Here is a 10,457-nt window from a genome sequence, read left to right on the forward strand (position 1 = left end):
TCTTTTGCCCTGAGCCCTTGTCGTGATCAGGGGACCACACCAGTGACCAACAGTCTGCTTGGTTCTCAAACTGTCTCAGAACCCAGAACATTCCAAACCAACTGTCAAATGACAGCTCTGCCAAGAACCAGCCCTGAAGGAGCAGTTATCACCACAGCCGGGGCAAGCACGGGCAGAGCTTTGGTGCTGGGAAACTAAGCCTGTAGGCCCTGGTCCGGGACTGACTCCGGCCTAGTGCTGTTTGTGAGGCCTTGGCTGGGACCTGTCAGGCCAGGCAGGGACTCTGCTCTCATAAATTCTGCTTTCAATTGTGTTTGTAGCAATACTCCTGATGGACTAAGGAAAGCGATTTTCCACGTATAAAAGAGAGAATACGGTTTTGCAGTTTCACAGGTTTCTCTTGCCTACGAGGTATCAAATAGCTACAATGACTGATTTTGAATCACCTGAGAAATGTAATTCCCCCAGTGCCTTTGTAGGGTGTACCCTGTACTTGGCAGGACATTCTGAGTGCTCCTGGGAGCCACTCTTCATTGGACCTCTGTAGAAACCTATTACCCAGCAGGACAGATTTCATTATCACTAAGGCTCTCCAGAATCTGCTCCATAGAGCTTCTGCAGCCAGTGCCTCAGTTGGTTAAAGCATGGCCTCAGGCACTGAGAATAGCTCCATCGGAGTACAACAGCCTCAGGTGCTAAAAAAAACTCAGTACTTGAGCATCTGCCCCAGATAGGGGTTGCTGAGTGGATCTTTATCAGGGTTCATGTGAGAGTGCCTCACTATCTTCCTCCTCTCACCAAAAAATAATAATAATAATAATAAAAAAACAAATAAAGCTGTTGTAGGTGGGAGCTCTTCCTGGAGTGTGTACCTCTGAAGCCCATCAAGTTGCCAATTATAAAATGCTTAAACCAGTTGATCCTGTGGGAAATAACTCATCACCCAAATTATAATAGAATCTCTCATTTCAAGACAATCTTTTCTATGAGCTATCAGTTGGTAAAGACCCACAGTAAATACCAAGCCACTGAATTATGGTTGTTTTGTGTGTCATGTATTCCATACTTTGTCAGATTCTCATATCTGAACTGAATTAAAAAGTAATATACATATATGTCATAAATAAAGGGGACATTACCTGAGCAGTAGATGTTTTGACTTCAAAAACTGTCTGAACAGGGACTCAGGTGGAGAGCTAGGGGGACGCAGGAAAACTGTCAGTACCTTCGTAGTTGCTGATCATTAATTACTCAGGGAGCTTCGATGGGTGCAGACCAGGGAAGTGGGGTATGGAAGTGGACACTTAACAAGTATAGACTGAGCTGATGTGCTATCCTACAGGGTGGAAGACAGAAGCAAAAAAAAAAAAAGGCAGAGTCTTTGTACAGTTTTTGCTCACATATTAGATACTGAATAACCTACAAATTATTCATCATGAATCAAATATTTGGATTTTTACAGTATTTTAAATCTACACATAGGTTGGGTATACTGTGTTGAGAAGCAGGACATAAATTTAACAAACCCATTGCTGGTGTATTCTGACTGCTCCCGGGAAGCCTCCCAAATTGGTCCTACCGGGACTGTTGAAATCCAGCAGACCAGATGTTACCATCGCTAACGCTCTCCAAACTCAACTCTTTCTAAACACAGACATCAGGAAGAACATTACGAGAGAAAGGGGCTTACCCCTTTATCCAGAGACCAGGGGGGCTATGCTGGCTGACACCTAAACACCCTGCTCTTTCTTCGGCATTCATAGCACCGCCAACTGTCTTTTTTTTTTTTTTTAATTCTGCCATTAAGTGATTCCAGAATTGATGTTCGAGGCATCTGCATGTATATAAAAGAAAACACTGTGAGAAAACACAGGTCAAGCTGTGTGATTTTACACAGGTCTGTTTTGAATGAAAGGTCCAAAACCTCACAGCAAGGAGATATAATCCTTGTTAAAAGGCAGGGACTTTCTCTGGAGCATGTACCTATCAAAGTCATGGGGAAGCCAATTACAGAACACTTAATCTAAGGTGGAAAACTGTGAGGGAAAGACACCGCATTTATAATGAATGCTATTGTTTCAAAATGTTCTTTTCAACCAGTTATCAACTAGTAAAAGACACAAAGGCAACGTTAATCTGACATATCAAGGGTACTGCAGTATGTCTAGCAAATTGCACATTTCAGGTTTTTTATATCTGAATTTAATTGAAAAGGAAAGAAACCATGAAAGCAACATTTCTATATCACATCAATAAAGGGGGCCTTACCTGAACCACAAAAGTTTTTTGACTTCAGAAGTTGCATTTAACAGGGTCTCAAAGCCAGGGGGACACAATCTCTGTCAGTGCCTTGATGGTTGCTAATTCTGAAATACCCGGGAGTTCTTCTTGGTTTGAACAAGAGGCTAGAGGCTATGATGTTGGTTAGTTAATAAATTTGGACTGAGCTGTAGAGCCAGCCCCCTGGGTGAAAGGTGACGAAGGAGAGGAAAAAGGAAGGAAGGAAGGGAGGGAGGGGAGAAAGGAGGGAAGAAGGGAGGAAGTTAGTTTTCTTTTGTGTAGTTTTCCATTACATACAAGAAATTTTAAAACTTACCATTATTCATTGTGTAAGAATATTGGAATTTTTATACTACCTTCTATTTTTAATTTATTGATTGATTGATTTGAGAGAGAGCAAGAGAGAGAGAAGCACCAATTTGTTGTTTCACTTAGTTGTGCGTTCATTGGCTGTTTCTTATATGTGTCCTGACTGGGGATTGAATTTGTATCAGTATCAAGGTTGGGTCAAACTGCGCAATTTTACAGTGGTCTTCTCTTTTTTTTCACTCTTAATGAGTTAATAATAATAAAAAGAACAAATACAGAACAGGGGCCGAGTCAAAGATCCCAAATAGGGGACATCTGTAAAACAGAAGGAGCATTCCACAGAGCATGTACTTGCAAGTACTGCAAATTACAAATTCTTCATCCATTGAGGGAAGTTGGTCATGAGAAAAGGACCCCACCATTCAGTTTATAATAGATGCTATCATTTCAAAAAGTTGTCTTCTATCTGCTATTAACTGGTAAAAGGCCCACAGTGTACTCTAACCCATCACATTAAAGACACTTTTTGAGTCGTGGATACTGCATATTATTAGAATCTCATATCTGAACTTGATTAAAAAGTAAGGAAAGCAATGGTTCTATATAACATAAATAAACGGGGCCTTACTTAAACAGCAGATGTTTTGGCTTCACAAGGTGGCTTTAATAGGTTCTTGGGGGAGCTAAGGGAACACAGGACAACTGTTAGTACCTTCGTGGTTGCTGATCATGAATTACTCATGGAGCTTTGACAGGCGTGAACAAGGCGCCAGAGGGTGTGGAGGTGGTTAGTGAACAAGGGCGGATGGTGTTAGATACTTTGGACCTTGTGTTAGGTTTAGGTTTGGGGGCTCCTTTAGATCCAGAGCACCTTTAAAGCTCAAATTCCCCTCACCCAACTTCCCACTAGGGCTCAAAACAGAATATCCTCATCCCCCACCAGGGGATACAAGTTAATTTGCTTGCTATTCTCTCTCTTAATGGTTTCTTGGCCTTTACTTTGAAATGTAGTAAAAAGTTTACCTTTGCAAGAATGTCAGGGAAAACCTACATTGGGGAGGGACCTGGCCATTAGGGGAGTTAAAATCACAATAGTTGTTTGTGAAAGCCTAGCCACAGGCTCAGAGACACCAGGACCTTGCTGTTCCTGGGATATTCCTGCCTTCTTGGCTGTCTTCAAAATTTACCAAGGATCACGCAGAGTAAACCTGTGCAACATCAAAAAGAAACTTGTGTTTCTGTAGCAGAATTCCCCCTCCTCCTGCTAATTGTCAAGTCAGTGACTAAGGCCACCCCCCCCCCTATGCTAATCTGAGCATGCCCAGTTGCAGGCAACCCCATGCCAGCAAATGCTGGCCAGAACTCCTATATCTAATGCTCCCTCCCACAGCTTGGGGCTGACACCCTTTGCTGGTCTCAGCCCACTTGCATCCAGGCACTTTTAAAATAACCTTTCCTTTTGGAACACACTAGCCTAGTGTTTTCTATTTGTCCCACGGTTTCTGCCTTTCACCTTGTACTGCTAAAAACCTTTGCATTCCCACGGGACAAAATCTGTTACCTCCCATAATTCTACAGTAACTATTGCTGCCATTGTTTTTCAGAAAGCAACCAAAGCCATAGATTAGGATGTGCTAATCTGAGCATTTTAGATGTGCCAACCCCCACGTCTACGGATGTCTGCATTTTAGATAGCAGCCATCCCTAGCCTCTATAACCCTAACTCTTCTGCACACTTGGGCTGGCACTGTTCTGGTCTCAGCTCATCTGCTGGCAGGTGATTTAATAGACTTTGCTCAGAAACCTCTCCAGCCTGGTTCCTCTGGGCACAACACCCGCCCTTACAAACGGAGCCTCTTCTGGGCCATCCCACTGGGTGGAAGCCACATAACAAAGCAGATTCATAAAGACAATGATACGAAGGGTCTTTGTACAGTTTCTTCTTACACACGGGACATGGAGAAACTGGCAATTATTTGTCATGAATCAAAATAAAATTGGAATTTTCACAGTATCTCCAATCTAAACCACAGGTAGGGTTCACCCTGGTATTTGGTAAGGCACTGACCCTTCAAACCCACTGACGGTGTATTCTGAATGCTCCTAGGAAATCTCCCCCACTGGTTGTGCCTAGACCCTGTTATCTAGCAGGACAGACACTCTAAAAAGATATACTCTGTCAAAACATACATGTCAGGAGAAAGTTATCAGGGAGAGAAAGTTATCAGCCCTTCCTTCAGACCCCAGGGAGGCTATGCCTGCTCAAATCAGATCATCCTTTGGATTTATAGCACTTCCATAGAAACTCGCTGGCCATAGTAGCACACATGTAACACCATTGTCTCTGACCACACACTCATGCCCATGTCAGTACCCAGAATAAGGTGGCTATATAGACAAGACACAACTCTTTTTTTTAATTCAGATAGCAAGTGATTCCAGAATGCATACAAGTATCTCTGATGTCTGAGATACCTGTAATTGTAGTAAAGAAAATTCTATGAGGGTCAAGTCAAGCTGTGAGATTTTACACAGGCAGTTACTTGAACATTCACAAGCACACAGGTGCACACAGGTGCCTGGGAACAGAGGCACACGAATATGCTCACCAAGGGAAAGCACTGGATAGCTCGACACTCCCTGGGAGGATGCTCCTCCTTAGGGGAAGTTCTCCTAAGTGGAAGAACTTGGTTGTTTATTTTTTTCTTCTTCTTTTTATTAATTAATTAATTAATTTTTTAAGTGAGAGGAGAGGAGATAGACAGTTCCCTGCCCACCCTGGGCTGGACATGCTTGTGTCCATGCATCATATCAGTATGATGTCCACATGCGCCCTGACTGGATCCACCCGGCAACCCCCATCTGAGGCCAATGCTCTGCCCATCTAGGGCCGATGCTCGCAACCGAGCTATTTTTAGCACCTGATGGAGAGGCTCTACAGAGCCATTTTCAGTGCCTAGGGCCGATGTGCTGGAACCAATCAATCCATGGCTGTGGGAGAAGAAGAGAAAGAGAGAGAGAAGGGGGAGAAGGAGGATATGAGAAGCAGATGGTCGCCTCTCCTGTGTGCCTTGATCAGTTCTTCTCTTTTTCTTTAATGAACAGCTTTTTAATATAGCCCACGTATGTAAAATACTGTACAGTGTAAAAGATCTAGAAAGCTAGACCTTCAAGTCTTGTTTTCAAAAAGCCATTAATCTTAAGCGAAAACTCAAGTATGGAGTACAAAACCACAGCAAGGGCTGTGTTGAGTCTAGGTTGTCTGTAGCCTGTGTCCTCCATGCAGAGCAGCAGCTTACTCAGTGGACATCATACTGATATGATGCATGGACATGGGCATGTCCAGCCCAGGGTGGGCAGGGAGCTGCATCTGGGTCCCGTTGTCAGGTCACACAAGACCAAGAGCTGGCCAGCATAAAAGATTAAGTTGGAATGTGCCCCCTACACAGCCCCAACTTCAAATTCTGGATTTTCGTTCTTCCCAGGAGTCATGCTGGGTTCTTGTAAACACTGTTCACCATAAGGCCTTATAGTCAGTCTAATGGTAGGGACTTCTGTAGCCCTCGCATGTGCTGCCGTCTCATTTCCTAGGTACTACTGATGAGATACGAGACTGACCCTCTCTCGCCATCCGTGGTCCACCCCTTGTGGACAGCTCACTGGTCAGTCACTTGAAACATCCTGGAAGATCAGCACGTTCATTTCCCTAAGAGAGGATCATAACCCGTCTGCCCAGTGTGTTTTCTTGAAGCTTCCTGAACCCATCTGCATCTCCTCTCCAATCTAGCATGACGTGTTCTAAGTCAGATTTATGCTTGATGGCTCAAGTAAAAGGGGTTGTAAAGTGGAGTACTGCACAGTCTGGCCACAGCCCGGGGAGAGAAACGACTGGTTTTCCTAGAGTTTCTGCACCTCTCCTGTAACGTCAGTGTCCCTGGGCAGGGTCTGACGTCCAGCGGGGCTGGTGTCAATGTCATGATGTGCAACATGGTCAGCTTCTGCCTTTTGTAAGTTATTCCAGGACCTTCTTTCATCATAAGATCAAGGGGAATCAAGTTAATTTCCCTGATCAGCTGCATACAGTTCCAGATTATCAATATGTGTAGTCAATACTAGGGCTCCATTTTCCGTCAGGCGCAGAACTAACGGAAGTAGCTGTTTTCCAGAGCCTTCCATCTTTGACTCCAAGTCCTCAAGCACTTCATAGAGACAGTTCTTGAAAAAAACGTGGATCAAACATTACTAGTACAAGAGGAGAGTTTCTGAATGAGGTCACAGGCAGACATAGACAAGATTCTCAATTTTGTGGAGATGAATTGACCCCTTCCTCCAGGGTACAGGGCAGGAGCCCGGGGTGCAGCCACAGATCCGACACCTGTTCGGTCACCAGCACATACATGTTCCTGAGGCTTCTTTTTAAGCTTGGAAGCAGCGCCCCAGAGTTTCTGGTGGCAGTGTGTGTGCGTGCCATCACTGGAGAATCCAAAACTCATGTCTATTTCTTAGGCGGGCTCCCTGGAGAAGCGTCTGTGGCAGCATCTGACACTGAGTCCCATGCTCTTCTCCTCTGAATACTGTGTTTTCCAGGTTTTGTGCCCACCTCTCTAGCAGAAACTCTCCTTCCTCTGCTCATTCTGCATCTGTGACAAACACCACACTCGAACTCTGTTCTTAATTACTTTAGAATTCACTCTTTTACTATAATAAACCCTTGCTTTCTTTGTAATAATCACATTTAAAAATACAAACTAAATAATAGTCTTCACCCCATTCCGTGGCCAAAGAAGGGATAACATTAACATACACTTTTAATGTTTCTAGAATTATAAAAGAAATGCACTGTATAAGAAATTTAACCACCATCTAAAGGAGACTTGATTGGCAAGCCTCATCTCCAGAGGTGATCATTGTGCATGGTTTGGTGGGTCTCTGCCAGGCTCTGTTTCTCATTTTGTCTTTTTCTGTCTGTGTCCATCACATGCTTTTACACATAGGCCTGTCTGCCTGTTGAAATTGCATGTATGCCATCTAATAGGTGGGATCCCAGATGTAGAGGGTTGGTCCCAGGGTCTCATCTAAAAGAATCCCGGGGATCCTTAGCAGTGGCACAGAGAGACCCCTGCACCTACTTAAGCAGCTGTGTAGCTTCCCTCCTCCGTGTGGTCCAGGATGATAAAAGTCAAATCTCTCTGCAGGAATATTTCCCTCAGTGTTCCAATGGGGAGTCTTTGAAAATGCACCTCTGAAAAATTATGCAAGTGTTCCTTAGGGTCACCTCCTAAGACAAGTGCTGCCTGTGGAAGCTTGATGGGTCCTGCACACTTTCCTCCCAGAGGGGGGCCTTTCCCCTCCTCCCCAGGGCATCTACTGGGGCCTCTGCTCTCTTACTTCATATCTGGGGCTGGTTGCCTCCCAACTGGAAGCCTGTCTGTGAGAGTGTGGTCTCCAGCGTTTATGTGCGTACATCCCTGTCAGAGGGGCCGGGCACCTCTGACATGTACTGGTTGGTGTATGCACTGCCTCTTGTTGAAGTGCCTGTGTTTTCTCTTTGTACTTTTTAAAACACTAATAGAGAGAACATTTTGCACTGCAAGGACCTTAAACCTTTCCCCGACCTTGTGTTGTAAAGAATGCTTTCCAATCGTGGTTTGTCTTTCCAGCTTTCTGCGTTTTTCTTGTTTTTGTTTGGGGCACAAGAACCAGCCATTCCCTGATTGTCTGGCTCTTGGCTCTGGGCTCACACTCATCTCGGTAGTCTCAGCCCTGGGATTGTGCACATATGAATTTCTTTTGGGGAGATAAAATATCCTGCAAATAGATTGTGGTGATGTTTGTGCACATAAGGTAAATAATGCTCATAACTTGCACAGTTTATAACACTTTATACTATGTAATTTACAACTTGAAATAAAATACGCGACTTAAAACAAAAATATAAATACCAAAACAAAAGCTCAAAAAAGGTGGCTAAGGGAGTCCTGGTGGAAGAGCTAGTGGAACCAGAGGCTCTATAGCTGACATTGAGGAATTTTGTATAAACCAGCTGTTTCTTCAGGGATGGTGGGTAATGTGCCAGCTCCCGGTCTCCAGCAAAATCCAATGCAGGTGTGTAAGTGATGGCTCTCCCTGCAGGGGCCTGGGTCACTTGCCAGCTCTTGTGTACAGGAACAAGGGATGGTCTTCCCAGTGGGGATGCTGTGTGATGTGCCGACGCCTGCTCTCTTGCGGAAGCTGTCACGGGTGCAGAAGATGGTTCTTACAGAGGGGCTGCTGGGCCCTGTGCCATCACCTGGTCTCCTGCAGTATCCAGTGCAGTTGCAGGTGATGGTTCAGCTGGCAAGGGTGATGGTTCCTGTGAGGTATCAGGTTACCGTGGGGGAACTAATGCAGGTGCAATCCATACTTTTCTCAGCAGGGGTGGTGGGTCCAAGGCCAGCTCCTGGTGCCTTGCCCTCGGGAGTTACTGCACTTGCTGCCTCTCATTCCAGATCTGCTGATGGGATGGACGCTGGGGTTGCTGGCAGCACTGGGGTGGCTGCTGGACGTGGACATTGCTCAGGTTCTGGAATGGCCTTTACTTCTACACTGTTGTCTGCATTTGTACCTGGTTCCTTGGGATGTCCGACAGGTGTTGAAGTGGAAGCTGGCTCTGCTTCCTGGGCTGGGACTGGGGCTGCAAGAGGAGAAAAGGTCATCCATGTGCCTGCATCTCCATGTGCCCCCCCCCCCCAGACAGAACACAGGCATAGCCTTCCAGAGAGCCATAGCCCAGGACCCAGCACGGGATATCTTCCCTGCCCAGACGGGCAGCCTGAGGACAGACTTTGTTCCCAGTCCAGTGCCAGCCTCCGGGGGTCCTCCCTGTGCACCCGGGCCCCCGCCCCTCCTTGTATGCTCTCATGCACCCCCCACCTGCCTTCTCATGGTTGGCCTTTGCTATTGCAGGCTCCAGGTTCTCAAGGCAAATCCTGGGGAGTTGACACAGTGTTCCAGATCAAAGCTACACATGACAAAGCACACATAGACCATGGACGGGACCCTGGAAAGTGACTGGGCAGTGTCTGGGCAGCATCTGGGCAGGGCCTTCCCCAGACATCCCTGAGCCATTTCTGGAAACCTCGCAGGAAACCCAAGCTAATTGAGTCTGTACAGGCCCTCGTTAGTAGTTTGGCATACTTACCTCTCTCTTGGGGAGATGGAGTGCTGCCTCAATCAGCCACCTCCTTGCTGGTCTTTTGGGTTGAGCTCTGCAATGACAGTGACTGGCAGCCTATCTGGGGGCACCAGAGCCCTGCCAGTTCTTTGTTGTTCTTCTCTGGACCATTTAACCTTCTGCACTTCGATGAGGCCCAGCACTGTGTCTGCGCAGTCTTCACCCTGGGGACTGTCCCCCTCCAGGGAGAGGGATACACCTCAGGCAGAGGGGCCCGCCCACAGCCCACAGTCATTCCCCCAGGCAGCCTTGACTTGTGCTGTGAACAGGACTGACCCTCCAGGCTTCAGTCCCCTCCTCAGCCTGCTCTTGCTTATGGCAGGCCCTCCCCTTCACACACACATGGGCTGGGGACATAAGGATGCCCAGGTGGGGTCAGAATGGCGACCTGGCATGAATTGGACCACCCTGGACCTCCCTTCATTACCTTTGGGTTCCTGTAAGAAAAAGGCAAGAGGCTTTGGGTGAGACCCCAGTATCTACTATGTCTAAAGAGGCTGTCTTTGCCGGCTTTGCTGAGGCCACCACCCTGCACACTGGGGACCCAACACGTAAACATCCTGTCTGTGCAAATGTCTGGAGTCAAGTGAGCTGGGTAAGGGCTTCTCTAGAATGTGGCTGCCTGGTTACCAGGGTTCCAAGTTCTGTTGAATTT

At 46.3% G+C, this 10,457-nt stretch overlaps 1 pseudogene; it reads right to left on the bottom strand.

The window, feature by feature from the left end:
* Positions 1–6,256: 6,256 nt before the first annotated feature.
* Positions 6,257–7,082, bottom strand: LOC136319532 (protein FAM118B-like; annotated as a pseudogene).
* Between the last annotated feature and the right edge of the window lie 3,375 nt (positions 7,083–10,457).

The sequence above is a fragment of the Saccopteryx bilineata genome, chromosome 1 (assembly GCF_036850765.1).
Source record: "Saccopteryx bilineata isolate mSacBil1 chromosome 1, mSacBil1_pri_phased_curated, whole genome shotgun sequence".
Lineage (NCBI taxonomy): Eukaryota > Metazoa > Chordata > Mammalia > Chiroptera > Emballonuridae > Saccopteryx > Saccopteryx bilineata.